This window comes from Aethalodelphis obliquidens, unplaced genomic scaffold, assembly GCF_003676395.1.
Source record: "Aethalodelphis obliquidens isolate GAN/ISIS:26980383/991018 unplaced genomic scaffold, ASM367639v1 scaffold20, whole genome shotgun sequence".
NCBI classification, from domain to species: domain Eukaryota; kingdom Metazoa; phylum Chordata; class Mammalia; order Artiodactyla; family Delphinidae; genus Aethalodelphis; species Aethalodelphis obliquidens.
Window position 1 is genome coordinate 4008318 of NW_020837964.1, and position 16698 is coordinate 4025015.

General features: G+C 51.9%; 1 protein-coding gene across 3 annotated transcripts in view; it reads right to left on the bottom strand.

The window, feature by feature from the left end:
• Positions 1-7706: 7706 nt before the first annotated feature.
• CRISPLD2 (cysteine rich secretory protein LCCL domain containing 2) overlaps positions 7707-16698 on the bottom strand; it is an 84194-nt gene continuing 75202 nt past the window's right edge. The window contains exons 15-18 of one of the 3 annotated variants that reach the window (XR_003435381.1): positions 15766-15870; positions 13821-14116; positions 13515-13719; positions 7707-8040 (exon numbers count right to left, since the gene is read on the bottom strand). The gene's annotated coding sequence lies outside the window, so the exon portion shown is untranslated. The remainder of the gene's footprint in view (positions 8041-13514; positions 13720-13820; positions 14117-15765; positions 15871-16698) is intronic. The other 2 variants (XR_003435380.1, XR_003435382.1) reach the window with 2 other exon arrangements.

The following is a 16698-nucleotide window of genomic DNA, read 5'->3' on the forward strand; positions in this document are numbered from 1 at the left end:
AATAAAACAAAAACAAATTGCTGGGCCTACCCTTAGAGAGTCTGATGCTGTGGGTCTGGGGTGGGACCTGAGAGTCTGCATTTCCAGCGAGCTTCCAGGTGAGGCTGACTCTGCTGGTCTGAGGCAATAGGAAGTCAGCAGTATTAGGGCTGGTCCGTATGACTTGAATAAGGTGTAATGTGCTTCTTTCTCTAGTTGGGCAAAACTGCATGTGAGGAATGAGGTTCCTGATTCATTTGGGACCATTCTGGACTTCCACCTGGGGGATGCTTGGAGAGAACGTGGATTCACTTGGAAGGAAGAAGAGGGGCTGCCTAGACGGGGTGGGCAGGAGTTTCACAACTTATCAAAGTACCAATTCAGACCCCTCCCTTTGTATTTGTAAACTGATCCCTGGTGCTCTGCTGCCCCCTAGTGGTGGGCAATTCTGTACCGCCTCCTTTGGGAGGTGCCCCTTGTAGGTGGGGGTGCCTGCTCCCCCGACCCCAAGGCCAGGGTCCTGGTACTTGCTCTTTCTTGGGAACTGATCTGCTGTCAGTCATTTACACTTTAGTAAGAGTCAGTTCAAGTCCTTGAGCTCCGTGCCACTTAAATCCCAAAGCTTATGCTGGAGGACAGGAAGGATTCCCCACTGGCTTTAAGTTTCATGCAACAGAGAATAAAGGGAAGGGTCCTTCCAAGAACCTTGGAGAGCAGCTGCCTCCTCTGAGCTGGGAAGGTGGGAGAACCTGGCCGAGGCCCTGATTCCCAGCTCTGGGCACTCCAACCTGGAAGGGCGGGTGTGCATTTTACATCTGCCTCGTGAGATGCTCACCTCTGATTCTGGGCGCCTGCCCTGTGCTTAGCATTATTGCTGCATCTTACAGCAGCCCTCCAAGGTCACGGTTACTAGCAGGGGCTCAGATAGGCTCAGAGGCTTGCTACCTTCATAACCGGAAAGCCAAGTGTCTGGAAGACATCTGAGTGGGCAGGCCAGTGGGTGGTTGGCCCTGGAACTCTATGGACCTGGAACTCAGGGAGGCAAAAGCTGAAGGGGGATGTGGGGTGACCTGCACGTTAATGGCACTTACAGCTTTTCAGGAGGGTCGGTCCAAGGGGGAGGGAAGAGGCCCAGGGTCAGGCGTCAGAGGGGAAGGAAAGGAGCTGGCAGGAGACGCCAGGAGGGAGGGGAACGGGGCGGGGGGTGAGGACTGTAGGTGTTGACAGGCAGATGCCAGCTGGAAATGTGTGGTCTCAGAAAAATCTGTCGTATGATCAGCCACTTTGCTGGCTGTAGGGCAAAGCCTGACTGCTTTGAAGAGGGGCCAGGGACCCAGCCTGCGGCTCTGTTCCTGGGGTGGAACTGAACTCAGGCACCTTCCCCATCCTTCTGTTTGAAGTCCAATTTGGAGGGATGCGGCCACAAGCCAAAGAAAGTCTGGGGCCACCAGCAGCTGGAAGGATCTTCCCCTAGAGCCTTCCGAGGGAGGTGACCCTGCCAACACCTTGATTTCTGGATTTCTGGTCTCCAGACTGGGAAAATATATATCTGGGTTTCTTTTGTTTTTGTTTTAATTAATTTATTTATTTTTGGCTGTGTTGGGTCTTCGTTGCTGCATGCGGGCTTTCTCTAGTTGCAGCAAGTGGGGGCCATTCTTCACTGCGGTGCGTGGGCTTCTCATTGCAGTGGCTTCTCATTGTGGAGCATGGGCCCTAGGCACGCGGGCCTCAGTAGTTGTGGCACACAGGCTCAGCAGTTGTGGCTCACGGGCTCTAGAGCGCAGGCTCAGTAGTTGTGGTGCACGGGCTTTGATGCTCTGCAGCATGTGGGATCTTCCCGGACCGGGGCTTGAACTCATGCCCCTGCAGTGGCAGGCGGATTCTTAACCACTGCACCATCAGGGAAGCCCCACGTCTGTTGTTTTAAGTCACTCAGTTTAGGTACTTTGTTATGGCAGCCCTAGGAAATTAATATAATAAATATCGAAATATCTGTATACATATATAGATATAAAATAGATAGCCTCCCTTGCCTATATATATGATATATTGTACAAAATGAGAGTATACCGGCTGTGTCAGTGTTTTTCAATGTGTGGTCTGAGGAACCCCTGCATTGCCTGGGGACCTCATCAAAAGTGAAGAACCCCGGACCCCTCCCAGACCTACAGGACAAGGCTCTCTGGGTGCAGCCCCCAAATGGGCATTTTAAGCCAGCTTCCCAGGTGATTCTGAAGGACCCAGAAGCCTGGAACTCCAGTGGTCTCCTGGATGTGGCCGTGAGGGTGACTTGAGGGCAGGTGGGAGGAGATTCGTCACTGAGGGCCCTGGAAAGCAGAACAGGAGGGACAAGGACAGAGTGTTCTGCTGAGGGGAGGTGGCTGGCGTGCCTTCCGCGAGGCTGGTGTGTGCTGGGGCCAGATGTCCGGGGTCACAGGGACCCAGCTCTTCCCCGTTGCAGCTGCCTGTGGGAGGAGCCAGGAGCACAAGGCCTGCTTGACACGCTCCCTCTGCACGCCTGGCCTTCCCAGACACTTCAGCAGCTGCTGCATGTCAGGATCTTCCAGGAATTCCAGGGCCCAGGAAAGAGGCCGGGGCTGACATCCCAGAAGCAGCTGGTGGGATGGGCCACAGGCCCATCTGGAAGTTTCCGGGCCTCAGGGAACACTTATGTAAGCAGTTCAGAGGGGACGTTTGGACGGTGGATTAGCTCGGGGGCTGAGGACAAAGGAGCAGCCCACACGCTGCGCGGAGGGTCAGGGCAGCCCCTCCCCCTCCCATCCAGTCCGTGTAACGAGGACCATCCCTTATCCTCAAGTGGGAGCCAGGGAACCCGGGAGAAGCCCTTAGCCCAGCCCTGGGAAGAGACCGTCCTTTATCCCGCATGACCCCCGCGTGCTCCACGCTGCCGGGGGAGGAAGGGCGGATGCACGCGTGTAAGCTCTCCTTTTGCTTCATCGCTCAGTTGCTGGAGGGCTTGGCACGCGGTCGGCGTTCGCTAGAGTTTGCTGAGTGAATGCACGGACGCATGGACCATGTTTCTGCCCGGGAGGTGGGATCTGGGCCGAGCAGGGCTTCTCAGAGTGGGGCGCCCGGCCAGCGGCATCAGCATCCCCTGAGAACTTAGTAGAAATGCAGGTTCCTAGGCCCCACCCAGACCTCTTGAATCAGAAAGCCGATGGGTGGGTGATAAGCTATATAACCTTTGTGGGTCCTGCTGCCTCCCCGACGGAGAGAACTAGTGTGTAGCGTGGTGACGGTCAACCCTGGCTGAGTGCCAGCATCCCCTTGGGAGCCTACGGCACGAAACCGGCACCAGGCTCCCCGCAGGCCGGCAGATCAGAGTCCCTGGCACGGGGCGGGGCCTTAGCCGCGTCCCGTGATTCTCTTGGGCAGCCGGATTGCGAACACACACCGGGCCTGGGAAGTGACACGGGTTTGGGTGCAAATCCTGGCCCTGCCTCTTAACAGCTGGGAGACTTTGGGGAAATCAGTTTCTTCATCTACAAACAGAGGACAGTAGTAGCAGAACCCTTCTCATAGGTGCCACGGAGAGTAAGGTGTTCATTTCTGTCTCGTGCTCCCAGCAGCGTCTGGGACAGAGCGACTAGTAAGCGGGAGTTGCTATTATTGATAGTAGTAGTATGACGATGCTTACTATTCCTCCTGCTATATTATTACTACCATGATTACGATCACTACTGTTACTACTGCTACTATGACTCCTGCCATCACTATTAATACTATTACGACCATCATTACCACTGCTATGACTATGGTTACTCTTGCTACCAGTATTCATACTATCATCACTGTTATGACTACCACTGCTATTACTACCATTACTAGCATTGTTATCATTGCTACGATTAATACTATTACCATTATTACTACAATCAGTAGTACATTGCTATTGCTACAGCTTCTATCATTACTGCTGTTAGTATTATTACTAGTAGTATTATTGCTACGATGACTCTTACTACTGCTGCTTTTTGTCAAGGCGGAAGAACGCTGTCTTCCAAAGTTCTTTAAGGAGGGACAGTCACCTCTCATGCAGGCTCAGTTCTGGACTCTCGGATCAGGAACGCAACTAAAAGTCCAACCCTTTGCAGAACCAAAGGGGTCAAGGTCTTCCCGGGCCTCCAGTGCTACAGCACCTGGCTGCACCCACGGTGGGGGAAAGCCCTTTGGCAATCACTGGCTGGAGGCCGCAGAGGCCTGGAGCACGGCCTCCTTCCCCTGCATTTGCATTTGGGGGGTTCATCTCCCCGGAATGGGGCCGCGATCTTCCCCAGACGGTCGGCAGGGTCCCCCTGTGCCAGACTCAGTCCTTCAGACTCACGTTTTAAAACGTTTCAACCTTTTGTCCTTCCTGAGCAAACAGATAGGATTTACGGGGGAGGTTGCTTCCGAGTGGCTCTTCCCCACCCAAATCCTATCTTCTTGGGGTCAGGCGGGAAAGACAACAGTGCACCTCTCCACGTTTTTGAAGCCAGGGAAGGGAACACCTCACTTTTTTAGAAAGGCCCAAGTAGCGCAGGAAGATGTCAAGCACTTGGGGTGTGGTGTGCTTTGCACGTTTCTTTGGGAGAGCAAGGGAGAAAATGTGACACTGAACTCAAAAAAGAAAACTCTTTTAGAATTCAGAATACAATCCACACACCTGGATTTAACAAATGGAGCAAAAATTTCTTGCAGAGATGGTGAGGACAGAGACTGGCTGGCAGCTCCTGGTGGAAATGGGTGAGGTTAAACTATGGAGTCCCAACTATGGGACTTTTCTCTCCCTGCTCTGAGCAGCCAGACTTACTCTCTGGAAAAAACTGAAAAACGACCTCCATCAGAGGCAAGGATTGTCCTAGAATTGATCGAATGCATATCGATTTTCACTTGTGGTTTTCCCTAATTATTGTATTAGTACATGGTCATTAGCGATCATTTGGGAAACAGAAGAAGGTAGAAAGAGGAGAATCCCGTGTTCAGAGAGAACCTCTGTTGATCTTTGGTGAATTTCCTTTCAGTCTTTTTTTTGTACATTTTAAAACAAGGATATTGTACTGCAGATTATGTTTTGTATTTTTTAAATTTACCACGACAAAGATTTTTCTTTCCCCCTCCCACCTGAGTTACCTGGCCAGGCAGACACCACCTGGACCAGTTTCTCTAAGCCAGTCACCTGGAGGTGACTGTGACCCTGCCTTCTCCCTCTGCCCAAAGCCCATGAACCCCCAAGTCCTGTCAGGGTGGCCCCCTCAGTATCTCTCAACCCACCCACTTCTCTCCATTCCCTTGGCCACGCCGCCCAGAAGTGGAGGGAAGCACTTTAGAAATATTTGGCTGTGGGCCTCTCACCAGGGCTGGGCTAAGGTCTCCTCCCGGGTTCCCTGGCTCCCACTCTGAACTCCAACCATCTATTCTCCACACTGTAGCCAGAACACACTTCCAAAATGCAAATGTGATCATATCCCCCGCCCTGATTAAAACCTCAATTGCTGTAGCCCACTGCTCCTAGGATACAGACCGGATTCCTCCTCCAGGAAGCCTCCCTGACTGCACACACGAACGCGCCCACTTCATGGCACCGCCCGCCCCCGACTGCCATTCTCGAGGGTGTTGGCGGGTCCACTGCCCAGCATCCCTGAATCACGGCACCTTTGGGAACCACTCCATCGGCGGTGCTCAGCGAAGAGCAAGCTCTCTGAGAACGCATCTGTGGATGAACAAGCGCCATCCATAAACAGTGTTGGAGCAGCCTTATTATTCACACTGCGATTCCTTAAGTGTTGCCTTCTTGCCGGAAGTTAGGATACGTGGTCACGCGGTGTGGGGCATCTCTACACAGCCACAAAATTTTGGCATTGCCATCTTAAATGCTGAGGATGGTGTGATCACTCCAACTTCATCTGGTTCTTAGTCTATAGACTTTCTGGGGAAATAGCTCGGCAAAAAAGTGGAGACTAGAGACAGTGGTCCCTGAAAACCCTGTTAGTTACCTGCATCCTTGCCTCCCAGGCATGGAAGGAGCGGCCCCAACCTGGGATGTCCCCTCTCCTGGGGTCAGGAGATGCAGTTGTCCTGTGACCATTATACTAATCACTGAAGACCACTGTCAAAGAGAGAGCCTCCTGGGGCCATTCTGAAAGGCAGCCGCCCAGGTGAGCTGAGGCCACACAGGTCCAGCCCAAATGAAAACACTGTTGGAATCTTCCCAGGGGCCAGCTTCTGAACTGTCTCTCCTCGACTATACTTTGGGGTGAGGTCCCCAAGCCCCTGGGGCCCATGTAGCAATGACACAGGAAGAGGCTACTAAGGGGTGAGACGTGGAACCTGAGGTTTGCTGGCACCCATGCCTGCTGACACTTTAGGGTTTTCCCAAGGTCCCCTAAGGTTTGCCATCGCTGTTCTTTTGGTTAAAATAATAATTCTCTTCCAAAGGGGCAGGTGGTGAGGTTTGTGACTCTTGCTCTTGGCAAAGAAACAAGGGGAAAAACAAACCCACACAGTCTGGAAGGAAAGGAGCTGGCCAAACAGTGAGATTTGGACGCAGTTCCTTAGCATCTGGGCCACGAATGGAGAAAATGAAGTGTTTCAGCCTCAAAATCATCGTCATTCTGATCAACATTGCCGCCATCGTCATAAAGTTTGTCCAGCCCTGAGCCAAGGCTGTGGGCACTATTACTGTCTGTATTTTAGGGACAGGAAGGTGGAGGTTTAGACTCAAGATGTCAGGGCTCCTGAGTGGCAGGGCTGGGCCTGCCCCGCACGCAGATTCCTTACCTGGGCGTCCTTGTCTGCGGTGTTCCCCTGCTTCCCGGACATCCAGGCAGCTCCGGCAGGGAGACGGCTGAGAAGTTGAAAGATCAGGTTGAGTGGGGACCTTGGGCCCAATTTTCCCATTGGTGTGATCACTCCAATTTCATTATCAGGGGGAAGAAATCTGGCTTTTATAGAAATTCTTATAGAATTTCTGGGGAAATAGCTCAGCAAAAAGTAGACACTAGAGACAGTGGTTCCTGAAAATCCTGTTAGCTGTCTGCATCCTTGGCTCCTGGGGATGGAAGGGGTGGCCCCTCTCCTGGAGTGGGTTCTGGTCTCCCCATAGATGTCACCCCTCTTGCTCTTAGAAGGGTGTGGCATTGCTCCAGTGTGGATCCCAAGGCCACCATGTCCTAGCCACAGCACCTCGGGCAACTTAATTACACGCCTGGAGCCTCAGTTTTCCCACCTATAAAATGGGCTCAGGGTACCTAACTCACAGATTTGCCGGGAAGCATTTTGCCCCCTCTCCTCCTTTGGGCCTTGGTGTAAATTATTTCCACCTGGAAGCCTTTCCGCTCCCACCCTGCTCCGTACAAGTAGGTTCCCGGAGCACCTCTCCTTGGACCCTCCTCACCCTTGAAATTCCTGTCCTGCGTCTGTTGCTTCCCTGAGGGCGAGGGCGGGGGCGGGGTCTGCCTCGTTGACCCCGGAACCACCAGGGTCAGCTCCAGTGCCTGGCACGCAGTGGGTGCTTTTGGCATCTCTGGAGCTGGGAGGGAGAGGCGAGGATGTCCAGGGCAGCCGGGGCCTCTCAAACAATCCGAGCAATGGGCCACCCCCCTGAACGTGGTAATCCGCGGCAGCCACTGGGGGACTGAGAGTGCACAGGTGTGTTTCAGTGTCGGTGGATGTCGAGAATCTGAAAGACAGGTGCCGGGCCGCGCTGCGACATCACAGATTTGGGGCTACTTCCTTTTTTTTGTTATTTTCTGTAACTTTTTATTTTGGTATAATTACAACAGAAAAGTTGCAATAATAGAGGGGATTCCCGTGTACCTTCACCCAGATTCATTTACAGTTTACATTCTTTCCCTATATACGTTTTCATGTAAATATAATAAATACGTAAGTTGCAAACATCAGCCACTTTTCTCCCTGAACACTCTGGTGTGTGTTTCCTAAGAACACGACTTTCTATTACCTAAATACAATAAAATGACCCAAATCAGGAAATTTAGCATCTTACCAGAGTATAATACAGCCGAACCTCAGAGATGTTGCTGGCTCGATTCCAGACCACTGCAATAAAGCAAATATTGCAATAAATCTCCTGAATTTTTTGTTTGTTTTTTTTTTCAGTACACGGGCCTCTCACTGTTGTGGCCTCTCCCGCCGCAGAGCACAGGCTCCGGACGCGCAGGCTCAGCGGCCATGGCTCACGGGCCCAGCCGCTCCGCGGCATGTGGGATCTTCCCGGACGGGGCACGAACCCGTGTCCCCTGCATTGGCAGGCGGACTCTCAACCACTGAGCCACCAGGGAAGCCCTCCTGAACTTTTTGGTTTCCCAGTGCATATGAAAGTTATGTTTACACTATACTGTAGTCTGTTAGGTGTGCAATTACATTAAGTCTGAAAAAACAATGTACGTGCCTTCATTTAAAAATACTGCATTGCTAAAACATTCTAACCATCATCCGAACCTTCAGCGAGTCGTCCTCTTTTTTGCTGGTGGAGGGTCTCGCGTGGGTGTTGATGGCCACTGACTGATCAGGGCGGTGGCTACTGAAGGATGGCATGGCTGTGGCAATATTTTTTTTTTTTTTTTTTTAAGAGAGCAGAAAAATAATTTATTCCAAAGGAGGGCAGAAATAAGAAACTCATCCTGAAAATATACTCTGGTATAATTCTGATGGGACAGATTTTCCCTCTGAACATGTTCTCCTACTGACTGCCCCCCTGGAGTCTTATTGTCATGTAACAGTTTTTAAAAACTTCGCTGATTCTCACGTTGTGAGCAGGCGGGAGTCATCTTCACATCCACAGTCTCCAAGGAGGGAGTAACGTTATTTCTCAGAAGAACAGCATTTTCTATCTCGGAAGAGTACGTAAACATTTTATAGAGGCAGCACAGTTTAGATTCAATACGCACATCATTCATCAAAGTGCAAAAAAGGCGACAGGAAAAAATACTGCATTGTAGAATAAGATATTCAAATGTGGTGGGAACGTTTAAGGCAGCTGACGGCCAAAGTGGGCGAGGCAAGGAAGGTGGTCTGGGTACGGAGGTGATTTTGCATCTAGAGGAGTTCTCTTCGTGACCTCAATGCCTGAGCCCTGGCGAGCAGGTCTTCTTACTCAAGGCCAATGATGCTTGAGGTACCAGATGGTTTCATTTTTCAACTGTGGTCCAAAGAGAGGGTTGAGTTGGGCCAGAATTGCAATCAGCCAAAAGAGGTAGCCGCAAACGGAACAGGTCACCAACATGGTGATAACTCCCCGGCTGGGACCCTGAGGGATAAACCAGGGCACCGGGAAACCGACGAAGCCCCAGAACACGCTCATCACGATGAGAGGCACGGTGAGGCCGGTATACGCCGTGGTTGCTGGGGGAGGGGCCAGCCCTGCCCCGCCGCCTCACTCACGGCAATTTCTTAAAATAAGAGAACGGTCAAGTGTGCCGCATCGATTGACTTTGGTGACCAATTTCTCTGTAGCATATCGTGCTGTGTGATAGCACTTGACCCGCAATAGAACTTCTTTCAAAACTGGAGTCAGTCTTCCCAAACCCTGCTTTATCAACTAAGTTAATATAATATTCTAAATCCTTGGAAATCCCTGGCGGTCCAGTGGTTAGGACCCCGCGCTTCCACAGCAGGGGGCGCAGGTTCCATCCTTGGTTGGGAAACTAAGATCCTGCGTGCCGCTCAGCGTGGCAAAAAAAAAAAAAATCTAAATCCTTTGTTGTCATTTCAACAATCTTCACAGCATCTTCACCTGGAGTAGATTCCATCTCAAGAAACCACTTTCTTTGTTCATCTGTAAGAAGCAACTGCTCATCCATTCAAGTTTTATCATGAGATTACATCAGTTCAGTCACGTCTTCAGGCTCTACTTTTTTTTTTTAAACGTTATTTCCAGTGCACTTTTGTTTTCTTAATTAATTAATTTATTCTTGGCTGCCTTGGGTCTTCGTTGCTGCGCACGGGCTTTCTCCAGTTGTGGCGAGCAGGGGCTACTCTTCGTTGCGGTGCGCGGGCTTCTCATTGCAGTGGCTTCTCTTGTGGAGCACGGGCTCTAGGGGCGCGGGCTCAAGAGTTGTGGCACGTGGGCTCAGTAGCTGTGGCTTGCAGGCTCTAGAGCGCAGGCTCAGTAGTTGTGGCGTGCGGGCTTAGTTGCTCCGTGGCATGTGGGATCTTCCCGGACCAGGGCTCGAACCTGTGTCCCCTACACTGGCAGGTGGATTCTTAGCCACTGTGCCACCAGGGAAGCCCCCAGGCTCCACTTCTAATTCTAGTTCTCTTGCTGTTTCCACCACATCTGCAGTTCTTTCCTCCACTAAATCCTGAACCCCTGAAAGCTGTCCATGAGGGCTGGAATCGACTTCTTCCAAACTCCGGTCAATATGTGGACCTCTTCCCATGAACCATGAATGTTCTTCATGGCTGTTTCCTCTGCAGTGATCATCTCTTGCTCAGTGCAGCCAGGCATTGTCTTCCCCTCTCCAGCTCGGAAAGTCCTAGAAGGCATCTTCTTCCGGTAGCAGGCTGTTTCCTCCGCAGTGATCATCTCTTGCTCAGTGCAGCCACCTTCATGGACGACCTGAGCCGCAGCTTCCCCCTCAGCACCTGTGGCTTCACCTGGCACTTCCGTGCTACGGAGGCAGCTTCTGTCCTTCAACCTCATGAACCGACCTCTGTTTCAGACTTTCCTCCTGCAGCTCCCTCCCCTCTCTCAGCCTTCGCGGAACTGGAGAGAGTTGGGGGCTTGCTCCAGATTAGGCTGTAGCTTCAGGGAATGTGGCTGGTTTCATCTTCTATCCAGACCACTCAGACTTTCTCCATATCGGCAGTAAGGCTGTTTCCTCTTCTCATCCGTGTGTTTACCGGAGCAGCATTTTAATTTCCTTCAGGAACTTTCTTTTGCATTCACAACTTGGCTGACAGTTTAGCAAGAGAGGCCTCGACTTGGGCCCGTCTTGGCTTTTAACAAGCCTTCCTCACGAAGCTTCATCGTTTCTAGCTTTTGCTTTAAAGTGAGAGATGTACGACTCTTCCTGAAACACGGAGAGGTTGTTGCAGGGTGATTAATTGGCCTAATTTCAATATTGCTGTGTCTCGGAATAGGGAGGCCCGAGGAGAGGGACAGAGGGCAGAACGGCTGGTCTCTGGATTGGTCAGAACACACACGACATTTATGGATTAAGTCTGCCTTCTAACATGGGTGTGGTTTGGGGCGCCCCAAACAATTACGAGAGTCACCTTAAGATCACTGATCCCAGATGCCCACAACAAATATAACAACAATGGAAAAGTTGGAAAGACTGTGAGAATCACCAAAATGTGACACAGAAACAGGAAGTGAGCAAATGCTGTTGGAAAAATGGCGCTGGTAGACTTGCTAGACACGGGGTCGCCACGAACCAGCAATTTGTAAAAAACACAGTATCCACGAAGTGCAGTAAAGTGCAATACAGCAAGGTTGGCCTGTACTGTTAGGGCATCGTAGTATATTCTGTGTACTCTAACATGTCACAATACTACTGTGTAAGCCACAGCTCACTTTCAAGGTCAGCCCAGGGAAGCCTCTAAGAAGGCTTTATTTCCCGGGTCCAGGACCCACGTCTGTGTAGTTACCCCGTTCCTTTGTCTCCTCCGATTTGGAACGGTTTCCTGGACCGTCTTTCTTTCTTGACTTGCTTTTAAGAGTGTCCTTCTTGGACTTCCCTAGTGGCACAGTGGTTAAGAATCCACCTGCCAATGCAGGGGACTCGGATTCGAGCCCTGGTCTGGGAAGATGCCACATGCCGCGGAGCAGCTAAGCCCGTGCACCACAACTACTGAGCCTGCGTGCCGCAACTACTGAAGCCCGTGTGCCACAACTGCTGAGCCCGCACGCCTAGAACCCGTGTTCCACAACGAGAAGCCAACGCAATGAGAAGCCCATGCACCGCAACGAACAGTAGCCTCCGCTCGCCGCAACTAGAGAAAGCCCGCGCACAGCAACGAAGACCCAACACAGCCAAAAAACTATATAAATAAATGAATAAATTTATAACAACAACAAGAGTGCCCTTCTTGTTTTGACACGTAAGTTGGGAACTCTGAAAGCCATTCAGAGCCAAGTTTGGAGAATTAAGTGTGTTACGAGACTGATGCCCACCTTTCTGGTCACATCCTATCACGTGGCCCTGAAATGTGGCTGTGAGCGACCCTGGGTCAGGGATTCCCTCTGAGGGAAACACAAGACCTCCTTTTCTCCGTTCATTTTCTAAGCCCAGAACACCAGGCGGGAAGGACATTCAAACTGTCACCTGAAGCTCCCAGCCTCCAATCCACTGCCTTCCGAGACTCTGGCTGGAAAAGGATTGGTCGCCACTCCCCAGGCAACTCCGCAGGAGTATTATTCCCCTTCACTGTTTTCACTATTTTATCTAGAATCGCTGAACGAGGCGGGCAGGGTGAACGTGGGGAAGGGGGCCTTGCAGAAACAAATCCTCTTCTTGTAGGGCTGGGGAAGCAGCCTGCGGATCCAGCTCACAGGTTTCCTGCACAGGGAAATCAAAGTCTCCCCCTTCCATCCGTGTGGGCTTGGGTTACAACCACACACATCCTCACCTACAGCCCAGGGCTCCTGACACCGGAAAACAGGGCCCGGCTCCCGTGGGCTTCTGCTGGTCTAGTCTGGTCAGTTTCATGTTCATTCATTCACTCATTTGTTCATCCATGTGTTGCTGGTGTGAGCACTTTTGGTTGCTCAGCTATTTTTATAACCATTCACTTATTATTGTGATGCAATCTGACACATTTGCAGGGCTTCCTTTGTTACTGTATTATTCATCAGCCTTTATTAAATAGTCCAGGTGTTGTTTTAAACACCTTACACACACTATCTCATCGACTCCTCGTGACCGCTCTATGAGATAGGTACTATTATTGGGCCCCTTGTACAGATAAGGAAATGGAAGCACAGAGAAGTTAAGGAATTTGCCCAAGATCACACAGCCAGAAGGGACCCCACAGGGACTCTAACCCGGGGGCTCCTCATTCTTTAGTTATACTCCCTTGCTTGATGATACCAGAGATGAAAAAGATTTTTGAGACGGTGAGAGAAGCTGATGGGCACGTGGTTTGAGGATGAAGCCCAGCTCAGGCCTATGAGCTGTGGGACCAGTCTCCAAGGCGGGTGGGTCTCCCACTGGGGCTCAGAGAGGGACCTCAAAGCCCGCCTACACTCAGCAAGTGGAGCGGACCTGGGATCCAGCGCAGGTGTGAGGTGCTGGCTGTGCACCTGGGTGCTGTGTGCCCCGGCGTAGCGGCCAAGGTCACAGAGGGGCAGCTGGGTCTACGGGAAGGTTCGGCTAGCATCTGGTTCTGCCTCTTGTCTGCATGACTTTGGCCCAATGATTTAACTCGGGCCTCTGACAAGTGGGCAAAATAACAATTCTTATGTCACGGGGCTGATGTGAAGACAAGATAAAGCATTTGAGCACGCTCAGCTCAACAAGGAGTAGGAAAGAAGGCCCTTCACTGGGACACTGCACTGTATCTGTTACCTTGAAGCCAGCCAAGGGAAAGCTCCGCAAAGGCAGGAGTGGAGGGGGTGGCAGTGTGGTTTGAATTAAGCTGTTTATGTGCACCCTCGTCCAGTGACAAATGGCTGTAGTGACGGAGCAGCGTGGTTTCAATTTTCCATCTGGGATCAGACGTCTCGTGGCTCTGCCAGCCTTGTCCGGAAGTGGGCAGGTCGTCCTAGCAGCCCTGGGAAGGGGGGAAGGGGGGTCTTGGTCCTCCCGCCTGCTCCAGGCCTGGCCTGCCTGCGCCACCAGACCAGCCGGCGGGGGAAGACAGTCCTCGCCGACCTCGCCTGGGCCTCTCTGGGACTTGCGAGCTGTCCTCGCCGCTGTGTCCACAGGCACCCCTGCGTGACAAGGCCATCTTATTTGGGGGGCAAAACCGTGTTAGCCCAGGTCCACGCCCATCAGTAGAGATGCCTCATCTGAATCCACCCATGGGCCAGGGCTGGTGCTTCCGGGCCAGCCCAGCAGGGAGGGTCGGGCCGTATCGGCAGCCGGAGGGGCAGGCTGGGCTTCTGGTCATTTCTGTCTTGATTTCCGTAGTCCCACGGAGTGCAAGCGCTGGCCAGAGGCAACTCAGGCTGGAAAGAAACTCGTGATCAAGGCAGGTCTGGGACTGAGCTCGGGACAGATAGGCCTGGGCGGGACCCGTGGCCCTGGGGGCCTGGGCAAGGTGCTCGGCCGCACTGGGCCTCGGTTTCCCCATCTGTAAATGGGGTACTGTGGGGTTGTGGCGAGGAATAAATAGGGGATGCCTGTGAGGTGCGGTGAATTTTCCAGCCACCCACACCTGTGAGGAAACTTGACCTTTAGATCTCAAGTCCCCCCCGCCCCTCCCCCCCAACTAATGAACTTGGTAGAATAAAACTGGTCATTCAGGGAAAGGCATCCTCGTTTTCCTTGTTGTTTCAAGTTTAAATCAGTTCATTCGGAAGGCCCTCCTTCCCCCCTTCTCCTTGAGGTGGCTTTTAATGGCCTTTAAAAACAGAAGTCAGAGCCCAGCCCACCATGGCCCTGGACCCACCTGTGGCCTCCATTCCCCTGGAGTCAAACCCCAGTCCTTCCCACTGCCCGATGGCTGTCCCCAGTCTGTCCTCAGCTCTCGCCGCCCCTGCCCGTGCTCTCCCTCCCCGTGGCCTCCGTTGGGCCCTTGGACCAGGCGCGTGCTCTCCCCAGCACCTTGGGGCTCGCCGCTCCCTCCACCTGGAACTCTCTGCCCTCTGACTGCCACTGGGCTCCTCCCTCACCTCCATCCCCCTTTTCAAATGTCACCTTCTCAGGGACCTGACCTCACTTCCTGACCTCTCAGTGTAAAATACCAACAGCCCCAGCCTCGGCACGCCCTGCCCCCTTCCCCGTTCTCTGACCTTTACAGCACTTCTCACCAACTGACATAGAACGTGTGGGACTTGTTTTGTTTAATGCCTGCCTCCCCCACATGAATGTAAGCTCCATGTGGGAGCAGACACACTTGTATCTATTGGTTTTTTTCATCTGTAGTGTCTCTAGGACCCAGACAGTGCCTCACACACAGTAGGTGTTCAATAAATGTCAGATGGATGGAGGGAGGGATGGATGAATGGATGGATGGGTGGGTGGGTGGGTGGATGGATGGATGGGTGGGTGGGTGGGTGGATGGATGGATGGGTGGGTGGATGGATGGATGGATGGGTAGATAGATGGATGGGTAGATGGATGGATGGGTGGATGAATGGATGGGTGGATGAATGGATGGGTGGGTAGATGGTAGATGATGGATGGATGGACGGAGGGATGATGGATGGATGGACAGATGAATGGATGGGTGGGTGGGTGGGTAGATGGTAGATGATGGACGGATGATGGATGGGTGGGTAGATGGATGGGTAGATGGGTGGATGGAAGATGATGGAGGATGGAGGGATGGATGGGTGGCTGTCTTCAGGCTGCAGGCTGGGGAATCCTGCAAGTTCTGGAAGGAAGTGGGGAACTAGCCCCTTCTACTCTCCAGTTTCCTGGAACTGACCTGGGGGATTCCTCCTTTTGTCCCCACCTGACTCCAACACAATGAGAGGCAGGCACAGGTGGCCCTTCACAGCACCCTGTACTTATTTAAGCAAAAAAGGGACTTGTTACAAGAACACTGTGGTTCCCACAGAATATCAAGGAGGGCTGAAGGACCAGGCAGGAGGGTTCTGCAGCCAGAAATGACACCCAAAATCACTCTGCAGAATGGTCTGGTGGGACCTACCTGTGGTGGCTGCCATACAGCCCGCCGGGGAGGGAGTCCAGACTCTCCTGTTATCCCATGCCTAGGGTTGCCAGATGAAACAGAGGTGAGCCAGTCCACTATGAACTGCACAAAAACAATAGTATTTTAGTAAGGGTATGTTCCATACAATATTTTAATGTTATTATTATTATTCTACTTTGTCTAAATCTGGCACCCCTGCCTGCTATCCCTGAAGTCCCACTGCTCCCCCGAGAAAAGTCTCTGGACACCACCTTCCTTGCACCAGGGGCTCCCAATTGGAAGTTACAGAAACACGTCCCATGCATGCACCCTAGCTGCAAGGGATTCTGGGAAAGCAAGTGTCTCCAAGTTTCTACAGCACGAGGTGGGCTCAGCCTCCTGGGGTTGGGGAGCCCCTCAGACCATGGCCGGCAGCTGGGTTTAGGCTTCTGCTCTCCTATTATCTGCAGAGGCTGGGCAGGGTGAAGAACCAGATTCTCCCCAAATCTGCTGTGTGGTCCATGAGATGTGGCTTTTGAGATCTGAGCATCCTTTTCCTCAACCTATTTTCTCCACCAGAGAGTTTCACGTATCTGTTTAGATACAGTCTCCACCAAAAGGAAGTAGGGCTCCTTGGAGAAATGACTGATTCCAAGACTAGGGGAAGGAAAGTACAAGGCGAGCCAGGAGCACCTTGTGCCAGGAAACTGAGCCACAACCGATGGGCTGTGTGAAAAGGACACGAGCCAGCTGGAAGGGGTTCCCACCGCTCAAATCTGGGATGATTTGAGCATCAAAAAAAACAACAACAACATTGTAATGCACTGCATAAAATAAGAATTATTGAGTCCACAACAATAAATGCCTGTGTGTATACATATTTGTATATAACATGTGTGTATATATATTGTATATAACATGTATATTCCAAGTAATACACTTGGAATATAC